This window comes from Pan troglodytes, chromosome 3 (genome assembly GCF_028858775.2).
Source record: "Pan troglodytes isolate AG18354 chromosome 3, NHGRI_mPanTro3-v2.0_pri, whole genome shotgun sequence".
NCBI lineage: Eukaryota > Metazoa > Chordata > Mammalia > Primates > Hominidae > Pan > Pan troglodytes.
In genome coordinates this window covers 160,983,276-161,001,905 of record NC_072401.2, presented here as the reverse complement: position 1 = coordinate 161,001,905, position 18,630 = coordinate 160,983,276, and the positions used below count along the sequence as shown (strand labels likewise).

Sequence of the window (18,630 nt, the reverse complement as noted above, 5' to 3'; positions counted from 1 at the left end):
AGACGGGATCGTTCCACTACACTCCAGCCTGGGTGACAGAGCAAGATTCCGTCTCAAAAAATAATAATATTTCATTAAGTCCTATTACACCAGCTGAAAGCCAGTATCCCTTAAGTTTCTAAAATAATCATTTTTTAAAAACTTAGAAATAATACAATTAAAGAAGAACTTGGGTAACTTAAATGTACACCTACGATCCTTCATCAAAAAATCAGAAGTAGGTAAGGATTGTTCTAAACCATGTGACTACATTCTGATCCAAATGTGATTACATCCTGTTCCTTGGTGCCACTGTCAGAAATGGACTCAACACTATCAAATACAGCAGTTTTTTTTTTAGTAAGTCTTATAATAAACTACATAAGGTGATCTACAGATTCAACATACCCTCTATCAAAATTAAACCAGTCTTTTTTACAGAAATGAAAAAGCTGGTCCTAAAATTCATATGGAAATTCAGGGGGCCCTAATTTGCCAAGACAATCTTGAAAAAGAACAATGAGGACTCACACTTCCCAATTTCAAAACTTACTACAAAGCTACAGTAATCAAAATAGTGTGGTACTCAGGCCAAAAGGATAGAATTGGGAGTCCAGGAATAAACTCATACATCAATGGTCAATGATTTTTTGTGTGTGTTAAATTAAAAGGACTTTTTTTCCTTATATATATATTTTTAAATTTTTTATTTCCATAGGTTATTGGGGAATAGGTGGCACTTGGTTACATAAGTTCTTTAGTGGTGATTTGTGAGATTTTGGTGCCCCCATCACCCAAGCAGTATACGCTGCACACAATTTGTAGCCTTTTATCCCTCACCCCCTTCTTACACTTCCCCCGAGTCCCCAAAGTCCATTGTGTCATTATTATGCCTCTGTATCCTCACAGATTAGCTCCCACTTATGAGTGAGAACATACGATGTTTCGTTTTCCATTCCTGAGTTACTTCACTTAAAATAATAGTCTCCAGTCTCATCCAGGTTGCTGCAAATGATTGACCAGTTGATTTTTGACAAGGATGCCATATCTGTTCAATGAGAGAAGAACAGAGTCTTCAACAAATGGTGGTGGGATTACTGGATTTCACATCAAAAAGAATGAAATTGGACCCCTACTGCACAAGATACACAAAAATTAACTCAAAATGAACCAACAAGCTAAATGTAAGAGCCAAAAGTAAACTATTAGTAAAAGCACAGGAATAAATCCTCATGACCTTGGAGTTGGCAATAGATTTTTAGCTCTGGAAAATAAAAGCATGAGGAGCAGGAGAATAAACATAGATAAACTAAATTTCATCAAAATTAAAAACTCTGCATCGAAGGGCCTTATCAATTAACTGAAAAGGCAACCTGCAGAATAAGAGAAAGTATTTGTAAATCACATATCTGATAAAGATTCAATATTCAAAATATATAAAAGTCTTAACAAAAAGACAACCCAATGTAAACTTGACAAAGGATTTACATAGGCATTTCTCCAGAGAAGATACACAAAGAGCCAATATGCACATGAAAAGATTCTCAGCATCTTGAGTCATTAGAGAAAAGCAAATCAAAACCACAATAAGATACCATTTCACACCTGAAGCCACATGCAAATGAGATACCAGGATGGCTACAATTTTTTATATTTCCCTTTTTCAAGAAAGCAAAAAGAAAGAAAAAAAATAATGTGGAGGACTTGGAACCCTGTGCATTGCTGGTGGGCATGTAAAATGATACAGCCACTGTGGGAGACAGTTTGGCAATTTCTCAAAAATCTAAACATAGAATTAACATATGACACAGCAATTCTAGCCCTAGATAAATACCAAAAAGAACTGAGAGCAGGGACTCAAACAGATATTTGTACACCAGTGTTCACTGCAACATTATTCACAGTAGCCAAAATGTGGAAACAACCCAAGTGTCCAACAATGGAAGACTGGATAAACAAGCTGTGGCATATGCACACAAAGGAATATTATTCAGCCATATAAAGGAATGAAGTTCTGATACCTGCTACAACATGGATGAACCTTGAAAACATCCACTAAAGACAACAAACCAGCCACAAAAGTACAAATATCATATGATTCCACTTACATGAAATATCTAGAATAGGCAAATTCATAGAGACAGAAAGTCGATTCAAGGTTGCCAAGAGTTGGAGAAAGCAGTTTGGAAAGCGTAATGGTTTTGGGGTTTCCATCTGGAGTTACAGAAAAGCTTTAGAAAGAGGTAGCGCCACTAGTGGCACAACAGTGTGAATGTAATTAATGCCACTGTAACACACACTTAAATGTAACCATACATTTAAAACTAGTTAAAATGACATATTTTACATATTTTTTACTACAATTTAAAAAAGCTTAGAAAAGAAACTATAGACAGGATATTTGGGTTTACTGGCAAAAATCTGGGACTTGAATAAGAAAAAGTAGAATCTCTATTTTAACAAACAGCAAATCTTAGGAACAAAGGAAGAGTTATGTTTAATGACAGACAAACTGGGAACCCATCTCTTTTATATGATAACTTAACAATGAAGTGATAGACATTGGGTGAGCAGAAGGTAAACAAATATGACTGAAAGACAGGTCAAGTATTCATTATCCAAAATGCTTAGCATCAGAAGTGCTTTGATTTTGGATTATTTTGGATTTGGGAATATTTGCACGTATATGTGGAGCATCCCTACTCTGGAAATATGAAATCTAAAATGCTCCAATGAGCATTTCCTTTGAGCACCATGTCAGTACTCAAAAAATTTCAAGTTTTGGAGCATTCTGTATTTGAAATTTTTGGATTAAGGATACAACTTAATATTTATTTTAAATCAAAGTTTAGAAGAGTCAATTATATGAACATTTTTCTTTCCCCTAACATTAATCTCATCTTTTGTTTATCCATGGTCATATATTTGAGGTTCTTTCTTTTTTCTCTCTCTACAAAACATATATTATTTCTCACATAGATATATGATTCATGTGAGAAACTTTTGTTTAAATTTGACATATAATGTATTTGTGAGAATATATTATATACATAACATATAACACATAACAAAATATATTATTAACATACAGTCATGCATTGCTTAAGAATGGAGATATGTTCTGGGAAATATGTTGTTTGGCGATTTTACTGTTGTGTGACCATCACAGAATATACTTACACAAACCAAGATGGTATAGCCTACTATAAACCTAGGCTAGATGATACAGCCTATTGCTCCTAGGCTACAAACCCATAAAGAATGTTACTGTACTGAATATTGTAGGCAATTGTAACACAATGGTATATGTGTATCTAAACATCTAAACATAGAAAAGTTACAGTAAAAATACCACATTATAATCTTCTGGGATGGCCACTGTATATGTGGTCCATTACTGATCAAAACATTATTACACAGTGCATGACTACATAGTATTATTTCTGACATATATATTATTGTGCTATTTATTCCTCTTCCAAATGTTCACTGGACACATAACAGAATCGATATTACCAATATAAACTCAGTAATCAATACAGCGTTTACAGAAAAACTTAATATAGTCCCTCTTCTTAAGTAGTTTATATTCCATGGATGACAAATACACAAACAGCTATAACCCAATGACAAGTTGAGAAGTGAGTTTCATTGAGAGGTGAATTCTCAATGGCCAGGCTCACTCACTAGCTAGTTGAGTGAAAAACACAAATCAGCATTTGTAATTCAGAAGGCAATTCAAATTCAGCAAAATTACAAATGACCATAAAGAGCTTTAGGGTTACCCCTGCAAAGATCTGAATGTCAAACCTATAAAGACCAAATCTCTTCAGGGAGCTACTGCCAGAACTTCAACTAGTAGGACATTTGCTTCTTTGAAATGGCACTCATAATACCACTTACCAAGATAAACAAGTATTTTAAAATTCAGACTCCTTAATTTTTAAAGATATATAGCTTACCTTTTCTACTTTGAATTAAAATATCTTTCAAAAGTTACTTCTGGTCTTCTAGGAGTTTCAGTCTTTGTGTGTATATGTGTATTTGTATATAAGACATGCTATTAACACATACATATTAACACACACATATGAATAGCTGTCTTTCAAAAACAAGAAAGATGTAGGTTAACAGTTATCAATGAGAGTTAGCCTGAATATTTTAAAAACCTGTTAGTTCTTTCTAAATAGACACCAGCATTTGATAAGAGGTGTCTAGTTAGAGGCCATAAAGCAGGAAAAGGTGGTGGTGGAAGGGAGAAGTATGGTATATGTGTTTTAAGAATGCTGATAGTCTTCTCCTTCTACACAGAATGAAAATGTGATCACTACGGTCTAATTTAAACCCTTCTAAATTGTTCTGTATAAATACGCTGTACACCTTGCCTTTCAACAATTCAATCTCAATGTAATTTCAGCATGTCCTTAAAATCTGATATTAAACAACCACAAGATGACAACTAGAAGTGATGCAGGTTCACTTCTGGTCAATCTTTGAGTTCTCTGCCATATCAAAAAAGAAAAAAAATTAAGCCCACCAGTAAATGATTATTGAAAAGACCACTTGCAGCATATGAAACAGATTACTCCTAAATGCTAGTACTCCCTCAGTATGACTAAGGAACAACTGCTCTAAAAACAGTATAACAATTCAGACTTTCATTCCCATTAAATTTTTTGCTGAAGTTTTTATACAAAACGATTTAAAAATTAAGAATTAAAATTGTTAGCAAAATTGAAACTAAGTTAAATATTTCTACAGGTGCAAATGGTATGACTCTGTAATACCAAAAATATGAAGACAAACAATTACTAAGTAGTCTTCCATATAATATAAAATAGAGAAAACAAAACTTTCCTTCAAGACTCCCACACCGCATGAAAGTTTGGGAATGTGAAGTCTTACCTAGTTTTCGTAAATACCCACAGGCAATGAAACACCAGACAGGGTGTTGCAGGTGTTGTAAGGCCAAATTGTCCGAAGTTTCTGTGACCACATTCTCCTCTCCCAAGTTGGGTCAAGAGCACTTTCTGCCAGTGTGAGCTTTCCACGAAAGGCAGTCACAGAGCATAGAAGCCTCTTCTATCAGTGTCCCTAATCTTGCCCTTTGTATGGGCCTCCACATTCTTCTTGTACGTCAGAACTACCCAGTGGAATGCAATTCTCAGTATCGGAATGTAAACTTATTCAAGTCAGCCTACACCCAGCAAGGGAATACACAGGAGTCAAGCAGATATACTGGTGGGCAATCCTAATTTACAAAATGATTAAAAACATAATACTCCAATATATCAATTTTTCACACCTGTTTCCAGAAAATGATAGGCAGTTACTACATTTTATTTTCTTCCTTAAAAAAATCTAAGTAACTGACTGGACTGATGTTCCTAAATCAAAACCAATTTATTTGTTTAGGACTTACAAAAAAACAATCACATAACATTGTCTTCAGACAGCAGAGTGGCAATTAAATTAGGGAGGAAAAGCTAACAAGTAACTGCTGATGCCATCAATTCCATTCTCAAAAATTAGTAACACATATAAGAATACATTTTAATATAAGTATAAAGGGAAAGTGGATTGACTTTCCATAAAATACATGTAATCTTTTCTTAATAAGTTGACTCATTAGTTTAAGAACCAAAAAAGTAACAGCTATGTTAAAAATCACACACACACATACACCAAGTACATATATAAATTACATGTATGTGTGTAAATTGCGAACTGCTTCTAAAGCATGGACTTTAACCGGCTTATATTTCAGAAGTATTGGGAAAACTGAACACACACTATATATCTCTAAATTTCCTTCAAGGCTCACTTACAAACATTCTAACAATCATCATCCCACATAAATTAACAGAAGTTTGCTCCTCTGCACAGTGAATCTGAACATTTCATCTCTGCTTACACAGTACAAGATAAAAATTATTATACAATATGAAGGCCTTATAGCTGTGCTATTCCCCCGTTCATTCCTCAGTAGTTTGTTGTCTATTTAACAAGCACTAAACATCGATACTTAAGCTACTAACATTTTAATTCCTTTAAAAAAAATTCTAACCTGCACTGTCTTCAGTATCTTTGAAGAACCACTAACACCAACAGTGCTGTCACCTTCTATAGGAGCTCTTTTCTCTGCAGCACTGAGCACTCCCCATTTCCCTGTGTTTTCTCCCAGTGAGTCCACGCGCGCGGCGTAGCTTGTACAGAGGCCAACATTCCATCTGACGGCTAATTTCCTGCTTCGATGACCCACCCACCTCTCCTGGCTGCAGCTATGTGTTTCGCATGTTGTATGAGCACTCTTTTCGCATACCAGCCTCATGACCTCAGCGGCTGCCTGACAGACACTCTTTATCAATTTCTATTAATTCATTATCTACTCTCTTGTAAGTCAAGGGCAAGTAGGGAAATCTGCAATGTCTGCTCTCCTCTGAGTCTTCAAGGTCAAATGCTTTGTGCTGGCAATACAATTTTGTTATTAAAATTTACCCAAGCTGTACTACAAACTAGTTGCTCTCCGCCAAAGAGATGCTGAACTGTATACCTGGCCTGAGGGATTATCATGGAAAATACTAGAATAAATTTAAATCAAAACAGCATGGGAAAAGGTAAAAGAGGCTGCTTTTGCTCTCATTTTTCCCTTCAAGAGAAAAAAAAAGGTGGCTCTTACCTCAGCTGTGTTGGGGTGAAGAGAGCAAGCAGTTTTTCTCTCTTGCCACAATCTAAACCAGCAAAGATCAGTGGTGTGATGACTACACTTTGGTAGTGTCTATGTCCTCGTGACCAAACTGCTAGAGAACAGCTCAGCTAAATTAATCTGCTGCTATCAGTCTACACAGTGGCACAAACAGGTCTCTGCTGATCACAGTGCTTTGTACACAGATGGCAGCTGATCAGTTTGTATAAAAGTTATGGTCCATAACAGCTTTTCTTTTCAGCATGTAGACACATGCCCATCCAATATACTTTTGTTAAACGTTCACCACTTCATTGTGCAAAGCTGGCCATGTATGAGTTGTATAGACAAGGAAGCTAGCTCTAATATCTTATCTTCAAATGACCTTATTTTTTATAAAATTCATTCAAGAAGCAAAATAAACAATTACATTAAGAAATAACCAAACAGATCTATGTAACATATTAATGAGAAAAATGGCAGATGAATATAATGAATGATTCAGATTGGCCCTAAGCAAGTAAGAACCTGAACTGATCTCAAGAATCAAACAAGATCTCAAGAATCACAACTAAACATCTGATATTCTTTAAAGCTCTATGTTAATGGCATCAAAACCTAGCCACTAACCTGCCCAAAATTTGGCACATACCATAAGAGAAGTTGAAATGGTAAGTATTTCTTTTTAAGACTGAACCTCAACAAAAATTCAGGTCACTTGAAAAATACTGTATTCATAATTCTTAGAAGTTAAAAGAACACATGTGCAAGAAAGGAAAAGCATAAACTCGTACACATATATAATCTTTTACAAAGATATCAAGTAATAAAATGGCAATTGATTTAATTCATCTGAATTAAATGTGGACTTTTCTCATGAGCCCATACTTGTTCTGTAAGTGAAAGACTGTTTCTAATTCTACCAATAACTAACACTGGCAATATTGCTTAACCTCTGTTTCAGAGCCTCTCCCTTATAGATTGAAGTGGTAAAAACCTATTACTTATAATCAAAATATAAAATACTGAGGAATAAATACAATGAAGAATGTGTATGATCTGTACACTAAAAACTACCAAAGGGAACTTAACCTTGCAAAGGGAAATTCTAGAAAACTTAAATGGAGAGAGAGTTCACGGTTTGGAAAGCTCAATATTGTCAAGATAATAATCTTTCCCAAGTTGATCTATAGACTCAGTGCAATTCCAACAAATCCTAACGAACATTTTTTTGGCACTGATAACCTGGTTTAAAATTTATATAAAAAGGCAAGGACAGAATAAAAACAATCAAGAACAAAGTCAGGGATTTATGCTACATGACTTCAAAAGTGACTATAAAGTTATACAAATGTGGTATTGGTGGAAGAACTGACATGTAAAGCAAAGGAACAGAAGAGAGATTCCAGAGACAGATCTAAACAAATATTTTACAGTTAAATAATTTATTTTTACAATTAATTGATTTTAAACCAACATGCCAAGGCAAGTTGATGGATTGAAGATTTTTTTTCAATAAACTCTTCTAGAACAACTGAATATCTGTGGGAAGAAATGTAAACCTCAACCCTTTACCTCATACCACACACAAAAATTAAATCAAAATAGATCTCAGACCTAAATGGAAGAAGTAAAACTATTACATTTCTAGAAGAAAAACATGAGGAAACCTTTATGACATCAGGTTAAGGAAAGATTTCTTAACAAGGACACTAAAAGTACAAATTATAAAAAAAGAGGTTGACAACATGGACTTCATCAAGATTAAAAGACTTAGCTTTCAAAAAGACAAAGTTTTTATTTTATTTAAGGCACATGTTAGATTAGGAGGAAATTTCTGCAAAACATAGCCAACAAAATAATTGTATCCAAAACACATAAAGAATGCTTACACAACTCAAAAATAAGACAAACAATCCAATTTTTTAAAACAGGCAGAAGAAGTGAACTGACACTTTGTCAAGATATAGAAATGGCCAACAAACACATGAAAAAATTCTCAACATTAATCTTCAGAGAAATGCAAAATAAAAACCACAGTAAGAATACTGCCACGTATCTACTAGAAGAGCTAAGATGAAAAAGACTGACAATACCAAGTGTTGACAAGGATGTGAGGCAAACAAATCTCACAAACCGCTAGTGTGAATAAAAAATGTTATAGCCACTGTGGACAACAGTGTGGGAGTTCCTTATACAGTCAAACATACATTTACCATGCTATCCATCAATTTCACCCCAGGTACCTTTCCAAGACATTAAGGAAAGCATACACCCACACAAACAGACATTCGTGAATATTCGTAGAAGCCAAAATATGAAAGCAACTCAATCATTTTCAAATTAATGTTTTGTGAAAGATTAATACTGCCTCATTTATAAAATTCAGTAATTTTATAGATCTGGCATCCACTTTATATAAGGATTGACAACATATTGTATAGACCATGAGACAACTCTGCACTGGGTTGGGCGGTACAGCAAAATTTTAAAGTTTTCAAATTCTGTCCCTGTTTGTTACTTTCTGACATGGCTATAAGTACTCCTCTTTTCCTTTGGTATTCTTTCTATTTACCCAACTCTCCACCTACCCTACCCTGTATCTACAACCTTTCTCAGGTGACCCAGGTTATCTCTTTATATCCCCTGTAGCTCCCACCTATTTGTTAATGCATTAATTAAACATGCCTAAAATCAAGTATCTTCATTTCAATTCTGATACCCACCTACCTCATTCCCTCCAGATTTGGTTATAGCTGTCAAAGTAACTGCTCTGTAGACATCCAAATTCAAAGATCTGAAGCCATCTTTTACTTTTTTTCTTCCCTTGTCTGAACCTTCAGTCACTAAATTCCACCAATTAGCCCTTTTAAATTATTCTCCATCAACTTCTTTTTCCATGGAAATACTAGTCAGGCCCTTTGCTTTGGCACACAGAGACCATTAAAGATAAGGTTCCTGTCTCTGGTTTCAACTTTACCAGATCTTCCAGGGATTCTCTTCTTCTATTGCTCTACCTTTAAAACAGTTACACATCGATTTTAAAGTCATTCACCTACAGCCTCTCTGTTCGAATCTGATTAACCACCTGCTGGTATGCTTTTAAAACAAGAGAGTCTAAGGTCCAACTCAGATGTGGCAAACCAAAATCTCTAGGGCGTGGGACTCAGTACTTTGCCCATCCTAAGCCAGGCAAATCTAATAACTGCCTGGTTTGAAAATCTCTACCTTGGGCAATTGCTTTGAAAGTCTTGCCCCATGTCATCTTCAAACCATCTTTATTGCCTAACACAAAGACTCTAAAGTCTTTTCTATATACTGTCCCACAAGCACGTTCTTAGAAAAATTAAAATTCATGCTTCTTGGGCTTGAGTGGTAATCAAGCAGCTCTTCTCTACTATATTTGAAAGACTAAAATTACTTTATATTCTGACATAGATAATCAATGAAAAAAATCTGTTTCAGCCACAATGATGCTTTCAAACACAAAATTTCCTATACATAAGGGATTTTAGAAGTTCACTTAAATGGGGTCAGGCGTGGTAGTTCATGCCTGTAATCCCAGCACTTTGGGAGGCCAAGGCAGGCGGACCACTTCAGGCTAGGAGTTCAAGACCAGCCTGGCCAACATGGCAAAACCCCATCTTTACAAAAAATACAAAAATTAGTCGGGAGTGGTGGCACATGACTGTAATTCCAGCTACTCAGGAGGCCGAGGCACAAGAATCACTTGAGCCCAAGAGGTGGAGGTTGCAGTGAGACAAAATCACACCACTGCACTCCAGACTGGGTGGCAGAGCGAGACTCTGTCTCAAAAAAAAAAAAAGTTCACTTAAATGGGATAATGGCTATAAAATCTGGAATATCTTATTCAAAGCCAACTCTTTAGTTGTGTTCCCAAAATTATGTAAGTTAAAATTCAAGATAAGATGAAAAGAGGTAAACGGAAATGGTCTCACGATTCTGAGTAATAACTAAATTATTATCTTGGACTATATCCATCATGGCAAGAAGAGAGGGAAACATATATGTCTCTGATACATATACGCTAGAGTATATACACGTTCATCCTAAAATATATCTGATTTAGCCTAATGAAATGGAATTTCTTAACTTGAGGTTTTTCTATGTGTAAAACTGAATTAAGTCTGCCTAATGACTGTTTTCTAAATTTACCCTAATGATCCATAAAATAATAATAAAACACAACAATGTGTTTGACAAATTTTAACCACTGCCCTCATTTTTAAAACTATCTGAAAATGTTTAATTAATAGCAAAGTTATCTTAAGGAAATTACACTTACATTCTAAGCAATTTCTAGTTATAAAACATGAAAAGGTAAGCCATCAAGAAAAGATAAGGTTAAGATAGATTATCTTGAAATATCTGACTCAATAAAGTAGATAGAAGTATAACTAAGAAAACAGTGATTTAATGTTTGTGTAGCTCTCTAAATACATGAACACACGATAGCAGAAATTCTATTTTCTATTTAATAGCAAAAATATGTAACCCCTATAACGCCGTAAGTAAGAAACATCTAAGACAGTATTTTAAATATTTTGGACTCACAATTCAAAATACTAATTGGTAATAAAAAATAACTGCAGATCCTTTTAAAAACCATATGACATTTAAATTCTTACACTTAAAAAAGCAATAATATAAATATCTAAGCTATTCCTTCACTTTATTATTTCAATGAGTACTATCAAACAGTTTACAATACATGGAAAAAAGTAAGTGGGTACATAATACAGAATAAAGTCACCTTCAACATTTCAAAATATGATTTTCTTGTCTTCAAATATATATATATATATAATTCAACTCATAATAAAAGGGTCCCTGAACTATGATTAATTGGACATTTTTATCTTAATAATGACATTCCAATTTCCCAGAGTATAATTTCCTTCACATATCAATCCTTCTTTTAACCATATTCTTACTCTTGTTATTTTCTGTTAGCGACCCCAATACAGACAGTACACTTTCTTAAACAAAAACAAATTTAGCTGCTATGTTATTTTAAGATACACCCTGAATTCATACAAGTGAAACAGTAACTCACACATCCCTCTATCCCTTCTCCAAAAACAACCGGGGCACAGACAAGAGTTATGAGTTCCTTAGCACTTAGCAGTGGGTAACCAACTGAAACATTTTCCAGAGAAAAACAATACTGTGTTTCATTGACACAAACATCAGACTCTAAAATCTTTATGAAATATAGTATTATTTATTTCTTCAAGAGAAATATAAACATCACTGCAAACAGGACTTCTGGGATGAACCATCACACACTCATTTATAGCAAGGATCACAAACAATGCCCTAACTGAACACCTGAAGCACCAGGTGACCTGTGGAACTCCATCAACTATACACACAAAAAATATGAGTCCTTCTCTTTACGGCTACTTACTGTGTTAAGACACTACCAATCCCAGTGTTCCAAAGGCCACAGAAGCCTGCATTTATATGTACAGCACATCTGCGATGTTGTAGTTATAGCAACCAAATTCCCAACTTGATCCAGCAATTGAACCCTCTCTCTCTCTAGAGAACAGCTTTGCTCTGTGCATCAGGTATCACATCAGAATATGATGTACAAGAGGAAAGAGGGTTCTAAATGATGCTAAAAATCATGTTAGTGTTCCAGGATGAAGGTATTTCATACTGAAGCAGAAAGTATGACTAATATCCGAAGGGGGAATATTTTAATATATACCACTGTGACTATTTACATATTTCACTTTACTTCTTTAGAGACCTACCTTATTTTACATTTAAAGTAGAATATACTTAAAACTAGTGTAACTAAAGTTTCCCTTCAATATCATCAACTCTAGTTGAACCAAGTTGATATTTGTTTCATCATTTTCTTTGCCTTATTTGGAATTCTCTCCCAGCACTTCCTTAAGATCTTTAAGCCTTTGCCTTATATATGTCACAGGAACACCAGGACTTGAGTCAACTTTCAGTAGGACAAATAGGAATTACAGATGATATAAGAGCTAAAGGAGCGTGGCTAAGCCAATGTAGAATGTAAGCATAGGCAATTAATGCACTCTGAGAGTGAGGGGGAAAACTGAACAGCAGGTGTAACAGAGACCGTGGGTTCCCTGCCCCAATATCCATTTTCCTCTTTCTCCTTAGAAGGATAGTTTTTATATTATTATGTTTAGCAGGGCACATCACGTTGCAGAGTAAAAGACTACATATCCCAGGATCCTGGGTGGCCTGAAGTAGCCACATGACTACTATTGTCCACATTCTGTACAATGAGATACAAATAGAAATGACACTTCAAGGAATCTGTCTTGAATGGAAAAGGTAACTTTGCTCTATTGCCTTTCCTCCTGCTTCTAGCTTTCAATGCAGACATGATGGCTGGGGTTTGGCAGCCATCTGTGCTACGAACTGACCCTGAAAATGCAAGCCACATGCTAGCACAAGCAGAGAAGACGGGTGGAAGCCTGTAACCTTTCACCTTTGCAGCCACCACCAAACCATCCTGAACCATCCACTCCCAGGGTCCTTTTCTGTGAGAGAAAAATTGGGTCCTACTGTGTTGTTGCAATTGGTTTTTGCAACCAAAACTGATTACAACTAACACAGTAAGAAAACCAATATCCAGCCAACACCATTTGCCTTTTTTCCTCTTCTACACCCCTGCAAGGGTCGAACAATATCAATTTCTCATACGCTTTCCCCAGACTCCTCCTTCCATTACCTTGCAACCTCATTCTTTTCCCTGATTTTCTCCTCTATATCAACCTGACATTAAATAAATTGTAGGTTACTGAAAAGTTATTTCTAAAAGGGAATATGTTATCATAATATTGTCAAACTTTTTAAAGTGATTTTTTTAAAGGGCAAGTTAAAAATATAATTCTGACCCAACAGAATTCAGCAAACATTTATTAAATGCCTGCTGTGTCCTAGGCACTGGGGAAGCAAAGATGAATAATAGAGCCCACCCACACCTTTGAAAATCTCACAGCTTGGTATGCATATGGAATGATTAACCCTAACAGGAATACAAGGGTAGACTTCCCAAAGAAATTCACAGAGTAGGGGGAAGGTGATAACAATGTGGTGGATATCCCAGACAGACAGAACAGCTTAGACAAAAGTATGTCCAGACCACAGCGATCAGTAACTGTAGAGCGTGTTGGAAGCAACGCAAGCTGGAAGCACTTTGAGCTGTCCTGTATGTCTCGCCAAGGAGTGTGGATTTATGTTTGGCAGCAGGAAATCACGGAATTCCCAAATCTACCAACTGACCTACATCTCTTATCCTAAGTTTATAAAAGAGCATGAAGTGCTTTCGCTCTCTCAAAAGCTAACACCTCCCCCACCCCATCCCACCCCACTGTGGGAATTTCATCCACTTCTGCAAGTACCTCCCCTCTGTCCTGTATCACCTTTGTACCTCTCTCAACTGGATCATTTCCATCAACACACAAACACGTGCTAGTGTCTCCTAACTTTGAAGAAACAAACCCCTCTTGACTTTACAAGTCCTAGCCACCACCCTGCTCTACTTCACAATGAAATTTTTTGATATGATGAAATTTTCTGTTTCACCAATTCTTCTTTCCCCATTGTCTCCTCAACCAGCTCTACCACTCCACTAACACTAGTCCTGTTAGGTCACATAGGACTCCCATGTTGCTAAATCCAAAGGTTATGTCTCTCATTATTGAATGTCCCTGCAGCACTAGACAAAGTGACCCTTCTCAAAACACTTTTTATCTCTTGGCTTTGATAGCACATGAGGAGGATCTCTTTTAGTTCAGCACCACATTCTAAGCAAGCATATAAGAAGCAATCAATAATATTTGTAGGACAAATAAGATAGAAGTATACGCATATCAAACATTGCAGGTGAGCAGTTTAGGACAGAAGTCAGGATAAAAGAGCTCATTAGTACGGACTAAGCACTAAGGTAAGGAATCTCTTGAAAAGACATGACTAATAACCTGGAGTAATGTCTGATTTTAGAAATCAGTTCTGGTCATTTTTGCTCATAACTTTTAATAATCCTTTTGGTAAACAATTCTTCAAAGATAAAGTTATGGCTGGGCGCGGTGGCTCACGCCTGTAATCCCAGCACTTTGGGAGGCTGAGGCAGGCAGATCATGAGGTCAGGCGATCAAGATCATCCTGGCTAACACCGTGAAACCCCGTCTCTACTAAAAATACAAAAAATTATCTGGGCATGGTGGCGGGTGCCTGTAGTCCCAGCTACTCGGGAGGCTGAGGCAGGAGAATGGCGTGAACCCGGGAGGCGGGGCTTGCAGTGAGCTGAGATCGCACCACTGCACTCCAGCCTGAGCAACAGAGCAAGACTCCGTCTCAAAAAAAAAAAAAAAAAAAAGGATACAGTTGGGACACTATCCCTTGTAGTGATTAGGTTTTACACATTAATATCTTAAAAAGAACAATACATATACTGCCCATTCTTGATAAACTTGATAACCTATGAAGGTTATGCTCATAGGTTATCATATGAGCATAGGTTATGCTTTGTAAAACTAATACGGTTATGTCAGTTTTTTATACCTGTTGCTGGATTAGGTGCAGGGTAAATAAGTGCAGAAGACTTAGGGAACAGAGTCAAGTCCTAGAGGATGAACTGATACACATACACACAAACAAATATATATTTATGCACATGTGTATATTTTAACTCAGTTGTAGATTCAGTTATACATATATGCATAGATCAAACTGAACATTTTTAGGTTAAAACAGATGGCTCCCTGCCTAACCTAGTACTTTCATTAACTGGCCAATTAGAGGGCCCAATCACCTGCTTCTGCAAAAATAACATGATAATGAGTTGCACAAGACAAATCCTAAGGTAAGCAGTTCTTACACACTTAGTAGCCCTAATTCTCCCATCATCTAACTTTAGGCCATTCCAAATATGAATTGAATAAAGTCTTATGGTTTTCAAGAAAATGACTTTTTTTTTTTTTTAGATGGAGTCTCGCTCTGTTGCCCAGGCTGGAGTGCAGTGGCGTGATCTTGGCTCACTGCAACCTCTGCCACCCGGGTTCAAGAGATTCTCATGCCTCATCCTCCCGAGTAGCTGGGACTACAGGCTTGTGCCACCAAGCCCAACTAATTTTTTTGTGTTTTTAGTAAAGAAGGGGTTTCACCATGTTGGCCAGGCTGTTCTTGAACTCTTGACCTCAGGTGATCTGCCTGCCTCAGCCTCCCAAAGTGCTGGGATTACAGGCACGAGCCACTGCGCCAGGCCAACAACTTCTAATAATGTTGTCTATAAAGAAAATGTCTAAAAAGCTTACGTATTGCCTCATTTAATCCTATTACAAGTTAGTGATATTTTCCCACGGTAGGAGGAAAGGGTATATATAAGACCAGTATATTACTTGTAAAACTCAATGAGGACAGTTTTAACATGATTTGTAGTTTTTCCTTTTTCCCCTCCATTCCTTCTCCAATCACCACCCTCCTACCATGCTTAATCTGCACTCCAGCTGTGATTTTTGCCAATACCTGAAAGTAAATCTTACGTGAATATACAACTTCCAGAACTCCATCCCTCACTTATCTTTATGCCTTTTGGATATGTTTAATGTCCAATAAAGTTACCCTTCTGTAACATAATTCACTAGTGAGTTATTTTTAAAACGCCATACTCCTTAAGGCATCTCCAGTAAGATATTGCATGACTTATAACAAATGTGTGCTCTTTCAAGAATATGATTTTCTAATCCTATATAGCTCTTTACATGAAATAAGAAACACTTAAATTTGTCTTCACATACAAGTGGCCAATAAACATACGAAAAAATGCTCAACATCAATAATTATGAGAAATGCAAATCAAAGCCACAGTGAGATACCATCTCACACCAGTCAGAATGGCTATATTAAAACGTCAAAAAACAACAGATGCTGGCCAGGCTGTGGAGAAAAGCAAACGCTTATACACTATTGGTGGGAATGTAAATTAGCTCAGACATTGTGGAGAACAGGTTGGAGATTTCTCAAAGAAATAAAAATAGAACTGCCATTTGACCCAGCCATTCCATTACTGGGTATATAACCAAAGGAAAAGAAATCATTCTACCAAAAAGAAAACTGCACTTGCACATTCATCTCAGCACTATTCACAATAGCAAAGACATGGAATCAACCCAGGTGCCCATCTGTGGTGGACTGGATAAAGCCAATGTGGTACATATACACCATGGAATGCTACTAGCCTTAAAAAAGAATGGAATCACGTCCTATGCAGCAACATGGATGGAGCTGGAGGCCGCAACACAGAAACAGAAAACCAAGTATCACACGTTCTCACTTATAAGTGGGAGCTAAACGTTAGGTACTCATGGACATAAACATGGCAACAACAAACACTGGGGACTACAAGAGTGAGGAGGAAGGAAGGGGGCAAGAATTGAAAAGCTACCTATTGTATACTTTGCTCACTATCTGGGTGATGGGTTCAATCAAACCCAAATCTCAGCATCAAGCAATATACCCTTGTAACAAACCTGCATGTGTACCCCCTAAATCTAAAATCAAAATCAAAATTAAAATAAATAATCCCACTTGAAAACAAACAAGTAAATTTGTCTTCAGTCTCTGCCACATATAGAACCACTCATCCATTGTTTTACCTCCTTTCACTACTAAAAAAAAACTTGCAAGCTCTCAGAGCAATCACTTAACTTATCACGTAGCACCGGCAAGCAGAAAGTAGGCCTGCGATTTTTAAACTCAAGTAGCTCATTGTTTGTCATGTGAATCATAATGAGAATAGTATTTCAGCCTCTCCAAACTGATTAGTTAAATGTCCTGTTTCTCCACTTATTCTCATTATAACTGCCAGCTGTAATTTAAAATGTGATTATTAAGAGTACCACAGCACAATTTTAATTTTTAAATTATGGATACAGTTGGTATCAATGAAGGAGAAGCACTAATTGTAAATGGACACAGTCAACGTGGTGCAAATACATGATATGCACGTTTCTTTCAACCTTCTGCCAATGTTACCTGAGACCTAATTTACCAACAGTCCCAGCTTTCCAACCAAGTTATACAGCTTTGTAAAGTAGAGCTCTCGTCAATGCCACTATTACCAATGCTTCTGTAACTATTTCACTCCCTAAACTACACTTGCATTCTAGATAAATTGATCTCATTCTTTTGCCCTCACTCAAGCTGTTGGTTATGTTTGAATTGTCCTCACTGAATCCTATCTCTGTGCCATCACTCATGTTCTTTATCATGTCCACATTTTCTTTCTGACCACTTTCCAACAATCTAAATTATAAACCCAACTCAAAAAATACCCCCTTAAGAGCCACCCTTGATGACCTTCCACATACATTAAAATACCCGTCTTTGAAATGATTTTGCATTCTGTATGGTCTTTGCCATGTCAATTTACACCGTACAACTTACTTGTTCAATGACACTCAGGGAATTTTTTCTATTTCCTATGCAACCGCCTCATCGCCCCAAGCAGATACTAAGTTACATGACGGCAGGGGTAGATCATCTTGCTTCCTTTGAATACTCCAGGACTCAGTGTAGAGACCACACAGTAGGAGTGTGGTCAATGCAAGTTTCAATTAATGTTTTAAAATGAGCAGGATAATCCATAGATAAGCATGGAAAGGGCCCTTGAAGCAAACCTCAATTTTCATGGCACTTCACAGTACAGCAGTTCCCACTGCCAGTACATTTTCAGTGATAGATAAAATTTCTTAACGCACTTGTAGTATAGATTATTTTGCCTACTAAGTCTGCTGCCCAAATAACCTGGTATTTCAGACCCTAGAGTCCATGCATGAGAAGCCTCCACTCTCTGTATAGTCTTTGTCCTAATCTCTCCGGTTTCCAGCCTTAATTATCATCCTCCTATTGGCATCTTGGAAATTCCTAGACTAATAGCTACCCTGGGATTA

The 18,630-nt window shown here is 36.5% G+C and overlaps 1 protein-coding gene across 12 annotated transcripts in view; it reads right to left on the bottom strand.

The window, feature by feature from the left end:
- RAPGEF2 (Rap guanine nucleotide exchange factor 2) overlaps window positions 1-18,630 on the bottom strand; it is a 257,971-nt gene that overhangs the window by 125,321 nt on the left and 114,020 nt on the right. For 2 of the 12 annotated variants that reach the window (XM_009448487.5, XM_024356351.3), the window contains exon 1: window positions 4,885-5,066. The exons of 9 other annotated variants lie outside the window; for them this stretch is intronic. The gene's annotated coding sequence lies outside the window, so the exon portion shown is untranslated. Of the gene's footprint in view, window positions 1-4,884; window positions 5,067-6,046; window positions 6,072-18,630 lie in introns of those variants that run through there. One more of the 12 variants, XM_009448486.5, reaches the window with a different exon arrangement.